At 34.1% G+C, this 12,926-nt stretch overlaps 1 protein-coding gene across 1 annotated transcript in view; it reads right to left on the bottom strand.

Moving 5' to 3' along the window:
- LOC136038722 (inorganic pyrophosphatase-like) overlaps positions 1 to 8,926 on the bottom strand; it is a 50,789-nt gene extending 41,863 nt beyond the window's left edge. Inside the window, exon 1 of the mRNA XM_065722060.1 lies at positions 8,813 to 8,926. The gene's annotated coding sequence lies outside the window, so the exon portion shown is untranslated. The remainder of the gene's footprint in view (positions 1 to 8,812) is intronic.
- Between the last annotated feature and the right edge of the window lie 4,000 nt (positions 8,927 to 12,926).

The following is a 12,926-nucleotide window of genomic DNA, read 5'->3' as shown; positions in this document are numbered from 1 at the left end:
AGTTTTAAAACAGTGCAGCTACTAGTTTCAGTTGTGAGGGCACATCAACAATGTCAAATTTAGAAGCGATTGTATGGTTCCAATACCACCAAGGCAAAGGCAGCAGATGTTTACAGTACTTCCTGAGCATATTTTCTTTGTATCCTTCTTGCAAAGGAGGAAAGCAAGACCAAAAAGATGAAAAACAGCAGGGGCACAAAAACTAGAATAAAGATGACAAGTTCTTTTTGGCTATACTGACAACGATTGGGTGAAATTTTTCTGTAACAAACTCGCAAACTTTTCAGAATACTGAACAGAATAGCAGAGCAAGTAGATGAAAGTGATGTGGAAAAAGATAGACTTAACCATTTAATACTTGCTGTACATGGTATAATCAAAGAACTCAAGCAAAGAGCTAGTGGAGGACTCCAAAAATACAAGAACTCACATTTGGCAGTATCAATTGAAAGGCCTACTGCAAACAGTGCGGCTCAAAGCAGGTCAAAGTTCGTAATTAGATTCTACTTGTCCAGCTAAGAAGCAGAACATCGTCAGCATAAGCAACATGACCACTACCTTAAGTATCATTGCAAAAAAATGATGGGTAATGACGCCAGAGACATGAAGCTAAAACACATTTAAATATAATTGGAGATAACATGGCACCTTGCCTAACACCTTTTTTAACAGGAATATACTCCCCTATACCCCCATTCCACTTCACCCTAACTGAAGAATTAGCATACCAATACTAAGTACAGAAACAACAGAATGGTTGACGCCAGACGCTGCTAGAGAAAACAAAAAATTACATTATCAAAAACAATAGATATATCAATGGTCAAATAATACAGGGGACTTTTTAGAGCAATAGGTTGTTTCATTAGCCAACCCACAATATGGTGAGCTTGACCACAGCCTGTACCTTTTCTAAAACCAAGCTGGAAGGACGTAAAATCATACTTGGAGTTAATGGCCAGTAGAAGCACATACTAAACTAGCTTACTAACAAAACAAGACAGTGATAGGAGTATATTCGAGCAAGCACTGAGGTACTTACCCCTCTTAACAATGGAAGATATAAAACCGGACAAAAAACCATCTGGCATAATGGACTGTGCCAAGCACTTCTGAAACAATAACTACAAATTCTTCAGTAAGTCAGAACAATCATAAGCAAAAAACTTGAAGCAAAGACCATCACTATCAAGAGACTCAGACTCATTCACTTGCTCAAGAGCTCAGAGTAAAACACCAGATTCCACTGATAGCACTTGAGATTGGTTGATACAGATTGAAATGATTGAGTTGACAAGCTTTGTAAAATGATTTTAGAGATTAACATTAAATGAAAGATAAATGTTTTTAAAATGGAAACCAAATCACACAGCCAAAGAGAGGAATTAATTGGAGGAGAACACCTCATACTGTTTATGACATGATCCCAGGATTTCTTGTTGCAGGGACCATCCCAGGCATTTAGTCTTGCTCTGTGCAGAGAATACTTGTACTCTCGTTTTGTATTCTGCTTTATTTGATGGACTGAACCAGAAGGAGGACAATCACAGGCTATCCACATGCAGAGTCAGAACTTAGCTTTTTCTTTAGTCATCTTCAATTTAGGATAGGCCTTAAATAAGGTACTGCAAGTACCAGTTCACAGTTGCTCAAAGGGGACAGCTTTTTTAGCAGCAGACTTGAGACAGAACACTATTTGCTGATAATAAGAGTTGATATCTATCTGCATTGAAGTTGTATATACAGATGTTTGCAAGTGGAACGGTGTGCTAATAGATGATAATAACTGGGTCAATGTCAATACATAAAGTTGAATATTGAAATTTTTCCAATTTATCTTTGAGAACCACTCAGGAGAGTATAAGCAAACAGATCTTGCCATAGAACAAGATAGTTGGCATGCAATAGGTAAATGGTCATTGTCAATTTTAGAGTTGTTCACATGAATAACTGATGAAAGTAGTTGATTCTGACACAATTACACAATCAAGGTTGGATTTAAGACCACCATGATTGTGAATATAAGTAAATAGAATATCTTCATCCACCAGATGGAATCCTCTGGGCAGTGAATTGAGAGAATTTTCAGATCAGTCAGAATTTGATAATAAGTCAGTATTCATGTTGCTGGCAACAACTCATTTGATATTTTGTTTTGCAAGGTTGCTAAGTAGTGTTTGTAGGCAATTACAAGCTTGTGAAAAAGGAGACAATGACTGCACAGCTTTTATATTACAGGGGAAATTGTGTTATAAAATATATTACAGGGGAAACGTCTATAAACCCAGTATTGCCACATGTTATGGCTTAGATGTTAGCATCACTATGTAATACAATTGGTTGTGTGTTATGTCTAAGATCAATGGCCACTCAGCCAGTAGTATTGCAAAGTGATGCTAACATCTTAGCAATAAAATGTGGTGATACTGGGTTTATAAATGTTTATTTCCCCTCTAATAGAAAAATTGTGCAGTCATTGTCCAGACAAACTATGCAGACAATCAGGACCTCCTGATGGTCTGTTACAGGTTTCTGGGCTGCTCCTAAGAAGATAAAATGGATCTGAAAATGTTGTAGGCTATCAACATTCACCTTGACATTCACATTGACAACATTATCATTGTCAATCAGCTCATTAATTATTAGATGTTTGTCTTTTGTACCATTAATATTAAGGCACACAAAGCTAAACTGAGTTTGAGGATTCATTTATAAGCGTTATAGAGAGCCAATCAGGATTTTGCATGTTAGACTGAGACTTTTGTGTTCTTGGTAAAATTTTTACATTTTGATGAGGCTTGCAAGGGTTTTCCTTGGAATTAGATGAGGGCCAGAACATCTGGAACACTTGGGATGTGCTGGTGAGCAGGGACAAGCTTCATTCAGATGATTAATACTTTGACAGCAACAGCATCAACACAGAATTGATTGAAAGGGCTTAGTAAAGAAAATTTTGTATCAAAAGCGGATTCCCGACTCCAGGACCAAGTTCAGAGCAGCTTTGTCAATGGCAAAAAGGCAAAAAAGTGTGTAAATGACTGATTTGATTAGCACTGACAAGTCTGTCAATGCTAAGACCTCTAAATTAACTCTTGAATAGTTATCATGTACTCCATGGACAACTGCTAGAGGCTTTTTATCAATCACTTTGGTTTCAACATTTGGAATGGAGCTATTAACAGCTGCAGCCAGCATGTTGGCTGAGTGCTTATCTCACATCATCACAACCCAGCTTTTGCTTTGTGGCTTGGATTTCAGAGTCACAATCCAATCATGATAATCCAGCGTTTTGAGCTTCTTCATGTGTAGGATATGGTCACTGAGCTTCAGGTGCGGGTTCCTTACAATAATCTCTTTTTCCATATTTGAGGTAGGAGATCCAAGCTTAAAACAGTCCATAATAACCTTAGAAACAATGACATGCAGCTTGGGGGGAGGGGGGGGGGGTAAGAACAGCAAAATATTTATGAGCATGACAGGTCTATGCCCATTTAAATTATGATAAAAAATGTTTTAGCCTAGGCCTACCTAAAATTTAGGCTTTAATGCATTCCTCATTGGTGTTGATATAATTCCTAGTAGGCTAGGCCCATTTCCACAGAATCTTAAGCCTTATTAGTAAATTTGTAGTTTACAACATAATTTAGCTAAGATTGAACTGAATACATTGTTTGATGGCTTTTATAAGCTCTTTTGAAACTCAACAATTGGTAAAATTTTAGTTTTATCACAAGCTGTCTAAAGTGGAAACTATGGAGCAAAGCAGCATGGTTTCCATGCTATAGCACTTAGAAATTCTAATTCTAGAAGCATATCCATTTCTGGTTACCCCTCTTCCTCCATGGGGGCAACTAAAAAGGTATAAAGAGGGCAGGGTTTTGAACCCAAGGGAAAAGGTGGGGTTGTATAACCTGAATGAAATTACTCTTTAAATACTAATTCCAGTCATCACTGGTAATTCCTGTATAGTAGGAAGTTGAAAGATAATTAAAAAACTCACACATCCTTTGATGGTAAATCCAAGAAGGTTCACTTTCTCTTTTGAGTTTAAACTAGTCAGCTGTTTCTGAACAAAACAAATGTCTGATTTTGTTTACAGATGACATTACTTATAGAGCAAAGCATATTAGTCCATGAACCCTGCAGGCAGTGAGGCAAGGTCTGTATTCTGGTTGGTTGAATTGTTAGTTGATGTTCATGACATACTTTTAGCTAATTGGTTAAGCCTTGTTTGTTATGGTCATGATGTTTCATCATTGCAACCCTATTTTCACCAGAAATTGTGGTTAGTCAAGGGCAAAATCTGTGGTGTTAAAAGTTCAAAGGGAGGATATTTTAGTTTTTTTGTGATTTTTTTTTTTTTTGAATTACTGCATGTACCTAGATTCTGACGTTTGCATATTGTTCTTGTCATTATTCATTCATATTGCCCAATCCCAACATTTCCCTCAGCTTCAAAACCCTGCCCACTTTACACATTTTTAGTTTTGTTGAAGGGGGATTTTAGAAAGCTAAAAAATGGATGAACTTCTGTAAAAATGACAAAGAAACAATATGCAATCATCAGAATCTTGTTATATGCAGTAATATGCATTTTCAACAGCTTATGATGAAACTAAAGCTTTACCCAACAATCACTTCTGGGAAAATTACAATTTGAGTATTTAATGAGGGACCAAAAGGTAAAACAGTCCATAATAACCAATAGCTTGAAAATATATTTCTTAGAAAAACTGTCTAGTGAAGAAAAAATTGTCATTTTTAGCTACCTCAGGAATGATACTTGCTATTTTCCTTGGTCTTAATAGTAAAATGTTATTTAGAAATAACAAAATAACTTAGACAGAAATAACAATAAATAGAAATAAACAGAAATAACTTAATTTTTTAAACAGAGCACAAAACCCCTCAAAAATGACAAAACAGAAAAACTGACATTGTTTTATGAGAATTTTCTGACTCTTTTTACAAAAGTCTGGAAATATAATAGTAAGGGACTTGTTTAGTAGAAAAAGAGACCTTTAGGGACCTTCCTGATTAGGGATCAATAAGGAGCTGGTCCAGCTATTGTCTACAGGATAGATGATGCAATGAACATCATACTCAATACTCAAACTAATCTCTCCTAGATCTGAATACAAGATGGTCAGCAATGTATGATCATCATCTTCTGGAAAGACACAGGCAGTACCAAAATGGTTCAATCCCTTAGCTTTCCATATCAACCTTCTCGAATTTCTTTTTTCTTTGTTTTCAACTATACTCCTACTACTGCAACTACTAATAACTCACTGCAGCACCTAGTCGCCTGAGACTAACAAAGTTTTGTACACTCCTATATCCCAAACTACTCAAAGCCTCCCTCTTTACACCTTCTCAAGAAGTTCCTATTTCCCTCAAATCATTCTTTATGATGTCCTCCTGTCCCATTTGGATAGGATCTACTTTTTGTTTTGTTCAAGACAGTTGGCCAACAAAGTCAATCTGGTATTCTGCCATCCTCCATGTGCAGAATGTGTCCTAGCTATCTCAACCTTTCTCTCATTACAGCCCTAGAAAGTAGGATTGAACCACATTTTTTGTACAGCTTACTGTTTGAAATACAGTCAGTCAGTTAGGTACCCAAAGCTGTTCAATGGCATTTTTCCTGGAAAACATAAAGCAAATCTTCTCTGTTTTTAGAGCACCAACACTTCAGAACCAGAACTATGAAGGTACAAAATTTAAAGAAATACACAAGTAACTACTTTGATTAATGATAAGAAGATCATCACAAGACTTCAACATTTCAAAATCAATTGTTAGTTGTTGTTTTTTTTTTTTTTTTTGGGGGGGGGGGGGTTGGCTTTGCTTCCTTTAGACCTTCAAAAGTCTACTTATCAGTAACTAACTTTATTTCTGCATATTTCTATTTTATGTGCAATAGAAGTGATCCATCCAACATGGTTTTGGCAAGCTGAATTTCAATCATGTCTTTCTTCTTAATGTGCATTCCAAGCCATTTTTTTCTGTAATGACTTTTTAACAGCCTCTATTCTTTGCTTGCTGGAAAAAAATTTAGCAAGTATTTGCTTTTCTTTCTCTGCAACCTTCCATCATTCTTCTACTCCTGTTTCTTCCAGCTCTCTCTGGTTATTGAGATAACCTTTGTAGCTTGAAATGACATTCTTGTTTCATATTTATTGTTTTGATTGATGATGGGGATAGTACTTCACTGTTGAACAAAGTAGCCTGCCAATGTCCTACTCATTTTGATTCCATTTGCAAAGAAAGTTCAAATACAGGATTTAAAATCAAAACCTCACACTTTGTAGGCCTAGTCTAGGCCCAGAGCAATATGCCATGAGGCACTAAAGAGTGGTTATAGGCATTTACTGCCCCCTGGAAGAAAAATCCCCCCAGGAAATAACCCCAAATGAAAAATATCTCCCCATGGAAAATATGGCTTTCTAAATTCAGGAATTTTATTTGAGCTTTGTTTTTTTTTGTAGGGGGAAGGAATTTTAGTACTTGTGTATTATACACCACTTACTTAAATTTATGCTGTGTAAAACTTGAGAACACACCAGTTTCTTTGTTTGTTTCTTTCAGCTTAGCATGAGCCAAGACAAAAACAAGTGACAGAATAGATGGGAAATCTATAATTCGGGCTACATATTTGCACATAAGGGGGAGGGAGGGAGGTGGTAAAGTATTTGGACAGTTTGAAGTCAAAAAACAACTCTTGGTTCATATGTGCAGAATAATTGCACCTAATACATTTTGCAGACTTGCTATACTTTACCCCCCCCCCCCCCCCCCCAATACCTTTTTATATGCTCAAATATAATAGCCAATTTTGCTGAAAATGAATTTTATCCCACCCCTATATATACCAATTCAGGGTAGGCTATAGATATATTTCCACATTAGGAGTAGAGGTGAAGATAAAGTTTAAACTTGCCTTGTAAAATTCTAGTTAATTGACTTATTGCTATCTCTGAAAGAGTTTAGGTTAGGAAAATGAGACTTTCAGCACAGCAATGAATCTACAGACTAAAGTATGTCCCGGAATCTACAGACTAAAGTATGTCCCGGGAACATATTTTGAAGCAACTAACTATACTCCTTCTCCCTCTAGAGGGCCCTGAAATTTGCCTACATGACAGGTCTATACCTATTGAAATTTTGACAAAACATCATTTTACCTTAATTTTCAGTTACTAGTTGCTTTTTCTCTGCCTTTAGTTCTGAAAATGCAATTCCTGTTATTTGAGTAGAATTTTGAGCCATATCAATGTTTTTTTCAAAATTTAGGAAATGGATTTACATATCTTTAAAACCTTATAAAATAGAATTGAGCAAAGTTATGAAGCTGAAAACAATTTTGTTGTACTTAAATTAAGCAGAAGATCTATTTTGCAAGGTTTCACTTTTATGACACACATATTTTTGAAGGTCATTAAAGGTCAGGGCCCTCTAGAGAGAGAAGGAGTAGAGGTAGTTGCTTCAGGATACCTTCCTGGGACATACTTTAGTCTGTAGATTCATTGCTGAAAGTTTCATTTGGTAAAATTCTAGTTAATTGACTTCTTGCTGTCTCAGAGAGGGTTTAGGTTAGGAAAATGAAACTTTCAGGGATGAATCTATAGACTAAAGTATGTTCCAGGAAGGTATTTTGAAGCAATTATCTCTGCTCCTCCCTCTAGAGGGCCCTGACCTTTGATGACCTTTAAAAATATATGTGTTATAAAAGTGAAACCTTGCTAAATAGGTCTTCTGCTTAATTGAAGTACAACTAAATTGTTTTCAGCTTTATAGCTTTGCTCAATTCATTTTTATAAGGTCTTAAAGATATGCAAATACATTTCCTAAATTTTGAAAAAAAAAAAAAACATTGATATGGCTCAGAATTCTACTCAAATAACAGGAATTGTTTTTTTGAGAACTAAAGGCAGAGAAAAAGCAACTAGTAACTTAAAATTAAGGTAAAATGTTGTTTTGTCAAAATTTCAATAGGTATAGACCTATATGTAGGTGAATTTTAGGGCCCTCTAGAGGGAGAAGGAGTGGAGTTGGGTACTTCAAAATACCCTTTCGGGACATACTTTAGCCTGTAGACCCATCCCTGAAAGTTTCATTTTCCTAATCTAAACCCTTTCCAAGATAGCAAGAAGTCAATTAACTAGAATTTTACCATTTCATTTTCCTAGCCTAAACTCTTTCCAAGATAGCAAGAAGTCAATTAACTAGAATTTTACCCTTGCTTTTCATTTGCATCAGAAATAAACTTTACCCTCTCTCTAATGTGTAAATATATACCCTGACACCAATTATATTTGGAAAGAGCATAAAAAAGGTGTTGAGTGGTATGTTCACTTTACTTCTAAGTCAATAATATGAACAGCAAATATTTACTGTCAAGTTTGCTATCTTGTATGCACTAAAAGTAAGGAGAGGGAACATAGGCCATAGTAGCTTGGCAATAGCCTACCTTTCCAGGTTATATTTTAAGCCCTGGATTCATTTATGAAAGTTTTATCCACCTAAAGCAACTAGGCTACTTTTGAACATAGCAAGAAATCCTCATGCTAGAATTATACAGTGCTTCTTATAGAAGCGGCAATGAGCAGGATTGATAGGCTACATATCCTATTGCAAGAATTTGACCCTTTTTACAGATAGCCTATTTTAGCTCTTAGTTTGAGATAAACTAAGTGATAGGGCTTAGCCAAAGACCTTTCCAAGATAGCCAAAAGTCACCAAACTAGAATTTTACCCTTAGTTTAAATGTCTTAGCCCCATCAGCTCTTGTCAGTTTGTGTGGGCCTACCTTTTTGGATCCTTTCTCTAATAGCCTAGGCTAATAATTTTGAGTGATATAATAAATTTGAGTTTTAATGATTGTGAGTTTTTGAAATTTGAACTCTTCTTGTTCCTCTAAAAAATCAGTTATTCTCTTCATTTCTAAAGTTCTATTTGCGCCACCACAATTTCTAGAATCTTTTGTTTTCAGGCAACAAGGAATAATAATAATCATCCAATGAAATGAACCAAATTACAAATTTGTTCACATAGCAAACCGTAATAAAATGAAAAAGGAAGAAGACAAAACCATTATCAAAGCATAGTAGGATAATCTTCCCTGGTTTTGGGATGAGTAAGATTATACCATGATTGGTTATTCTGTTTTATTTTAATTGCTAACTAACAAATATTTTTACTAACAATTCCCAGAAACTTCTTAATTATCAGAGGGTTCAAAATCAAGCATTCAAACGTAAATACAGGTCTAAAATATTTCAAACATCAAAAGCAGCATAAAATATCAAAAAACATGATTAAAAATAAAAGTCATTGCTAGTTATATTTTAAACAAATAACTTGTGATCCTCATTACTGTTATTCAATTTTTTTGTTTTGCCCTTAAAATTGTTAATAACAACGCTCTGAAAGGCTCAAATTTTCATAGAAGTTATTAAGAAAAACGTTTTGTCATATCTTAAATCACAGCTGTTATGAAACCTGTTATCGATATCTTTTTTATAACGTTTAAATCATCCTTATAAGGGGTGATCTTTTCACTATATCTGTGACAATCGATCCTTTCCTTTTATTCAATAATGGCCACTAATTCAGTTTGAAAATAAGTTCTGACCAATTGTAAACAAAAATTTTTCGTCTGATTGTTAAGCAAGTAATAGCTTATTTAATTTGCACTTAGTGCAATGATTTCCAATCTGTAATTTTTGGGGCACAAAACGAATCATGGTTCTTATAGCCCCTTCTCTTCTTGTTATACGTAAGGGAAATATGAGATTTGTTGCACTCTATTTAAAATAGAATCACAAATCTTTTTAATTTGTGAAAATCTGGAGACTATGAAGTGTGCAAAAAAAATTCAAACTGGTTCTTAATTAGTTAAAATCTCCAAGATTGTAATTTCTGTATCATGGACTCAATTTGATCGGATATCACAACAATGTTAACAGGAACGCTTTGTAATCCTACATGAAGTTTATAAATATATGAAAAAAACTCACTTTAGTATGCAAGCTGCCAAATCATATTAAAATCATGGAATGTCGAAGCCAATTGAAAACGGTTGGTCTGCAAAAAAGACTTGTGCCTCATTTCTAAATTCAAAAAATCTCGGGAGTACCATTCTTAAAGATAACCATCGAACCTCTGCACGAAAAAGCAATCTGACATGTAGCCTTTCCATATTATTACATAACAATTTAAAGAGTCTTTATTTTCTTGCAACTCCTTTAATATACTTGACAATTTTGACTGCTTTGTCAAAAACTTCTTTCAATGGATGAGGGAGGGGTTTTGAAGATAGAATTCGCTTATGGATAGCGTACTGACACCAAGAAGCAGAGCATCTACGTGTTTGATGCAACCACTCTAAGATCTTTGACAACCAGACATTGATTAGACACCCCAACAATTTTCCTAGCCGATATTGAAGTTGATTGAAATAGCTTTTAATTACATTAAAGAAGTCCTCACTAGGGTATTTTTAAATCATAGCATGGCATAGCAACATATTTTCCTCAAGCACATTATTATCCTAATTTCTTGCAATTACAAACAAAATTGATAAACTCGGAAGATCAATCTACTTGGATCAAAAGGAAAAAGCTTTGTTGTATTGTTCTCACTAACGTAGATTCAATGTCATTGGACATAAAGCGAAATATTTTAGAAACTATATTGTCTGAAAAGGGGATATCATCGGTTTTCTTTTGTGCGTTCATCATCCACCTTCGACCGATATTTAACAGCATTTTCAGTACAATCAGAAGCCGGATTTCCAGTAATTGTATGGTTTTTACCATATTTGATAATATGATAATTGCTTCTTTATGATACTTCTGCTGCATTTGTAGTAAGCTGACCAATTAAGTCAGAACTTGATTCTAGTGAAATAAAAAAAATATTAAGACGCAAAATGCAAAATGAAATGTTTGGAAATGCTGCTACTTCTTACTAAGATGAAAATTTGGAAATTAACCGTAAAAGAATCACACATTCTGGTATGTATAGCCGTTGAAAGCAAATTGAGATATAACCACTACCATGTTCATGTACGTCTGTGGTTATGGATGACATGGCTGACCTATAGTATAAAAAATTCATTTTATAGTATCTTGCAACTTGATATATTCTTAATTTTCTCGCGTGACCTCTAGTGCCTTTTTAACTTAGGAATACCATGGAATATTATAAGTGCTCTTAAATGTGTTATGATTGATAATTATATCTTGATGTTCTGTGGGGCAAATAGTCCTAGTGGCGTATATATAATCATACCTTGTACATTGTGTGATGAGTTTAACAAAAATAATATTATTATACCAAATCTCCGTATCTATATATATATATATATATATATATATATATATATATCTATATATATAAAAATAAGTTGTCTGTGTGTGGATCTGTGGATGGATCAGGTGACGTCATGGAAAAAACTAAAAAAAGGCAAAAACTACAAAAAAACTAAAAACTAATAAAAAAAACAAAAAGGCTAAAAAACTAAAAAAACTAAAAAAACTAAAAAAAGGTAAAAAACTAAAAAAAACTAAAAACTAAAAAAAAAACTAAAAAAAAGGAAAAAACTGAAAAATAGAAGAGAAAAAGAAAACTAATAAAATTTTAGGCTAAAAAAGGTAAAAAACTAAAAACTAAAAAAAAAACTGAAAAAACTAAAAAAAGGCAAAAACTACAAAAAAACTAAAAACTAATAAAAAAAAATAAAAAGGCTAAAAAACTAAAAAAACTAAAAAAAACTAAAAAAAGGTAAAAAACTAAAAAAAAACTAAAAACTAAAAAAAAAAACTAAAAAAAAGGAAAAAACTGAAAAATAGAAGAGAAAAAGAAAACTAATAAAATTAAGAATAAAAATAAAAAAAAAATAAAAAAGATAAAAACTAAAAAAAAAAGTAAAAAGAAAAAACGAAAAAAAACTAAAAAAGCTAAAAAAAAAAGGTAAAAACCAATAAAAAACTAAAAAGAAAAAAAAGAAAAAAACTAAAAAAAATTTTCATCTAAAAAACTAAAAAAAACTAAAAAAGGTAAGAACTAAAAAAGAAAAAAATAAATGACGACACTCAAAGAGAAAGCGACCGGGACAAAAGGAATGTTCGATTAGCAATCAACAAAGCACCGGGACACGGAGTATAAATGACGACCAGGACATAAGTAAAAAAAAAAAACTAAAAAAACTAAAAAGAAGGTAAAAACTACAAAAAAACTAAAAAGAAAAAAAAACCTAAAAACTAATAAAAAACTAAAAAATCTAAAAATCTAAATAAACTAAAAAAGAAAAAAAAGAAAAAAGGAAAAAAATAAAGGAGAAAAACAAAACTAAAAAACGAATGTATATACAGACCGGGACACCGGGATACAAATGACGACCGGGACACAGGGATATAAATGACCATACATAAGCCATAATGATCAGGACATAAGTAAAAAATATAAATGACGACCGGGACACAGGGACACAACTACAACGGGGACGCCGGGGGGCACAGGGGGATATAAATGACGACCGGGACACCGGGACAGGGAACGGTCGATTAGCAATCACCATCAACAAAGCTCAAGGGCAATCATTAGAATCATGAGGTATAGATCTGAATACGGATTGTTTTCCCATGGACCATTATATGTTGCATGTTCAAGAGTCGGTAAACCTGACAATCTATTTATATGCACAGACAATGGGACAGCAAAGAATGTTGTATATTCGCAAGTTTTACGCAGTTAAAAACATATATATAATATATCTATCTATATTCACAGGTGGGACATAGGGACACAACTACAATGGCGCGTAACGACTTACGCGCGCGGGGGGGCTTGGGGGGGGCGCGAAGCGCCCCCACCAACCAGGTATGACGACACTCAAAGAGAAAGCGACCGGGACAAAA

This window comes from Artemia franciscana, chromosome 18 (genome assembly GCF_032884065.1).
Source record: "Artemia franciscana chromosome 18, ASM3288406v1, whole genome shotgun sequence".
Taxonomy (NCBI): domain Eukaryota; kingdom Metazoa; phylum Arthropoda; class Branchiopoda; order Anostraca; family Artemiidae; genus Artemia; species Artemia franciscana.
The sequence above is the reverse complement of the archived record's forward strand: the minus strand, read 5'-3'. Positions and strand labels throughout refer to the sequence as shown.